Source organism: Nicotiana sylvestris, chromosome 7 (assembly GCF_000393655.2).
Source record: "Nicotiana sylvestris chromosome 7, ASM39365v2, whole genome shotgun sequence".
NCBI lineage: Eukaryota > Viridiplantae > Streptophyta > Magnoliopsida > Solanales > Solanaceae > Nicotiana > Nicotiana sylvestris.
In genome coordinates, this window is record NC_091063.1 from 10,845,673 (window position 1) to 10,850,134 (window position 4,462).

Consider the following 4,462-nt stretch of genomic DNA (forward strand, 5'->3'; position numbering starts at 1 on the left):
TCCTCGTTCAGTGAGGTCCGGCTTGAGTTCCGTCGGGGCCGTGTTTGTCGTTCTGAGGTTGCCGAGGTTCAAAGGTTATTGTTCTTCATCCTTTGTTTCATTTTGTTCGTTTCGCATATTATGGTTCAAGGCGAATGAGAGTATTCGATATTGATGAATGTCAACAATGCAATTTTTTGTTGTTTTGTTAAAAATGTTTATTTTATGGTTAATTACTGCATGCTTAAAGTAAATGTGAGAACATATAAACGGTTTGTGAGTCGTCTTTGTTGAATTGCTTTTTCATTTTACCATGGATATTATTACCTATTAGAATCGTTGTTTTCGTTAACCTCAGATGACGTTATGGGTAGAAAATCATAGTTGTTTTTTGGCTTGCCTTTAATAAAAATGAGACGAGCCTCGAAAAAAATGCACAAGCTACAGGGCCCTCTAAACGTATCTATTAAAATACTTAGAATTCGGGACAGGCCGTTTAGCGAAATTCCACGGCCTTACCCAAAATAATAATACGCTAGTCGCTTTAGGCGCGCCTTTAATAATTTAATTTTCTTAAACTCGGGTGCACATTTATGTGACCCAAATCCAAATCTCAACGGAGTCGAAATGTGTCTCTAATCACGGGTACATTGATTGTGACGTGGTCTGAGATGCATTTCCATGACGTTGCAAATTCCTTTTTTTTTATAATGAATGAGACGAGCCTCGACAAACAAAAAATGCACAAGGCGCGGGGCCCTCTAAATGTATATATATTAAAATACTTAGAATTCGGGACAGGCCGTTTAGCGAATTTCATGGCCTTCCCCAAAATAACAATACGCTAGTTGCTTTAAGCGCGCATTTAATAATTTATTTTCCTTAACTCGGGTGCACATTTATGTGACCCAAATCCAAATCTCAACTGAGTCGAGATATGTCAACAACCACGTGTACATTGGTGTAACGTGGTTCGAGATATGTTTTCACGACGTTGCAATTCCTTGTAAAAATAACAGTAAATGATAAAAGCTGTTAAAAGATAAAATTTGCACATAAGTTCATATTTGTATAAAATCAGATAATCAAGCCGAATATAACAGTTGAGCGACCGTGCTAGAACCACGGAACTCGGGAATGCCTAACACCTTCTCCCGGGTTAACAGAATTCCTTATCCATATTTCTGGTACGCAGACTGTAATATAGAGTCATTCATTTCCTCGATTCGGGATTAAAATTGGTGACTTGGGACACCCTAAATCTCCCAAGTGGCGACTCTGAAATAAATAAACAAATCCCTTTTCGATTGTCCTTTAATTGGAAAAAACTCCCTTGTACCCTCGCGGGTATGGAAAAAGGAGGTGTGACATTCGTGTTCAGTGGAGAGGTCAGCCTCCTCAGGAATCGACCTGGGAGTCCGAGTCCGATATGCGGAGCCGTTATCCCCATCTTTTTCCCCACTCAGGTACTTCCTTCTTATGTCCGTTCGAGGACGAACGGTTGTTTTAGAGGTGGAGAATGTGATGACCCAAAAGGTCATCACTTGTGTTGCAAGTGAATTCAATGTTCCGAGGCCTAAAAACCTCCTTATTACCCCACCTTGATTTACGTACATGGTCCAGACCTATATCCGGAAAGCATTCTATGTGAAAATATGAGAAATAGAAATTTTTAGAGTAATTATGGTTGACTTTGGTCAACATTTTGAGCAAACGGACTCGAATCCATGTTCCGACGATCTCAGATGGTCCGCAATAAAATATGGGACTTGGCGTATGCCCAGAAATGAATTCCGAGGTCCCAAGCCTTAGAAATTAATTTTGAAAGAAATTATTTTATTGAATTATCTAAGAAATAAAGAAAAGAATTAACGTTTGAAACCATTGTTATCGGGCCCGTATTTTGGTTTCGGATCCCGGTACAAACTTGTTATAGTATTAGAAAGATAACTGTGAAATTTTGTGGAAAATGGAGTTTATTTGACGTGAGTTGAACTTCCGGTTGAAGAGTTATGAACTTTGAGAGTTCTTGATGAAAATGTTGAGTTTTGAGTTTTAATTCATGATTTTTCATGTTATTTTGATGATGTGATCGTACGAGTAGTTCATATGATGTTATTGAGTTAGTATATATGCTTGGTTTGGAGTTTCGAGGGCTCGGGTGAGTTTCGGTAGGTTCCGGGATGTCTTAGGCTTAAAACCAAATGTTGCAGGTCTCTGAACCTGCCAGTGCAGTCCGCAAGAAAACATGTGCGACCGCGGAAGGGGCCAGTGCGGTCCACGATCGACCTTGTGCGGTGCGCGGTGGAGAGCTGTACGGCCGCAGTTGACTTTGTGCGGTCCGCACAGGGCACTGGACTGCAGTATCCTCAGGAAGGACTGTGCGGCCGCAGTCCATTTTGTGCGGTCCGCACATAGGGTCTTAGAGGGGTATGAATAGACGGGATTTTCAATTAGTTTCATTTTTCAAAACCCATAAAAACATAAGAGGCGATTTTTCAAACAACCTTTCTTCTCCAAAACATTGGTAAGTGATTTCTAACTCATTTTCTTCACTCCTTAACATCTTTTAATATGGTTTCAACTCAAAATCAATGATTTTCATAGGGAAAATTGGGTGTTTTGGGTAGAACCTAGGTTTTTCAAAATTAGGGATTTGGACCTCGATTTGAGGTCCGATTTCAAAATAAATTATATATTTGAGTTCATGGGGGAATGGCTAATCGGGTTTTAGTTCGAACCTCGAGTTTTAACCATGTGGGCCCGGGGGCAATTTTACCTTTTTGGGTAAAACTTTAGAAAACTCATTTTCATGCATCCAAATTGATTCATTTGGTGTTTATTGATGTAATTAAGCAACTTGTGACTAGATACGAGCGAATTAGTGGTGGAATCAAGAGGTAAATCTATAATTGAATCGTGAATTGTGTTCGTAGCATCGAGGTAAGTGTTTGGTCTAACCTTAGCTTGAGGGATTAGGAGTTGAGTCTTATTTTCTATGTGGTAATTATTGAGTACGATGTATAGGCATGGTGACGAGTATCTATACGTTGGTGTCTAACATGACCGAGAGTCTTTAAATTATGAATATCTTGATTTTGTTGCATCTTTCATGCCTTGGTGATGATTTCTATTTGTTGTGAAAAGTTTGTGGAAGGAATCGTGACCTTTGAGCATCGAGGAGCATTGGCTCAAGTGATATTACGAATTGTGAAAGTATATGAGTTGATTGAACCCTTTGGAGCATTGGCTCAAGTGGTAAAGTGAGTTGTGAGGTAAAAGTGAATAAGAGAAAGAAGTCATTAAATTATTCCCTTGCCGGGATATAGTTGTTTACTTGGTTATCTCCCTTGCCGGGATGTTGAGATTATTGACGTTGCTCCCTTGCCGGGACTTATTTGTTAAATTGTTGTTCCCTTGCCGGGATTCCCATTATAATCTTGCTTATTCCCTTGCCCCCCCCCCCATTGTGTGTGATTGTTGTTTGGGTGAGGAAGAGTGTTAAAGCACGAAGGGTGATGTCATGCATTGTTTGTTATTGTGAGGAAGAATGTTAAAGCACGAAGGGTGATGTCGTGCCGCACGATGTACCATTCCGTGCCAAATTTATTGATACCTGGTGAGGAAAGAGAGTAAAAGAACGAAGGGTGATGCCGTGCATATTTTTATTATATGACTGCTTTGGCGAGGACGGGAGTAAAAGCACGAAAGGTGATGCCGTGCACACTTTTATTATATAACTGCTTTGGTGAGGACGAGAGTAAAAGCACGAAGGGTGATGTCGTGCATTTATTGATTTCTGATTCTTTGTTGATATCCGAGTTATGTTGATTCTTTCCTTACTTGATGCCTATCCATTCAGAACTGTTATCTCCCCCACAACATGCTCCCCCTCCCATATTGACTGGTTAATTCTGTATTCCTTTTCCACTGTACATATTTGAACTGCACAGGTTTATTTGGTAGTTAGGTCCTAGCCTCGTCACTACTTCGCCGAGGTTAGGCTAGACACTTACCAGCACATGGGGTCGGTTGTGCTGATACTACACTCTGTACTGTGTGTAGATCCCCGAGTAGCTTTCGGACCGTAGTGTGGAGGCTACCTTCAGTCCACGTGGAGATCCAAGGTAGACCTGCAGGCATCCGCAGGCCCTGGCGTCTCCCTCTATCCCTATTTCCTGGTTCATTTTTCTTTTATTCAGAAACAGTGTATTACTATTTCTTCAGACTTTGTATATAGTAAATCTTAGACCGTCTGTGACACTATGACACCAAGTTTTGGGTGGTTGAGACTTAAGTAATTGTAATAGACGTAGATTTCAGATATTTAATTGTTATCTTCTGCTTAATTATTTAAAGTTCCGTTGTTTTGCTGTTATCGCCTTACATTTGTTAAAAAAGAGTAATTGGATAATGAATAAGTAGTTAAGGGTTTGGCTTGCCTAGCTCACATTAGTAGGCGCCATCACGACTCCCGAGGATG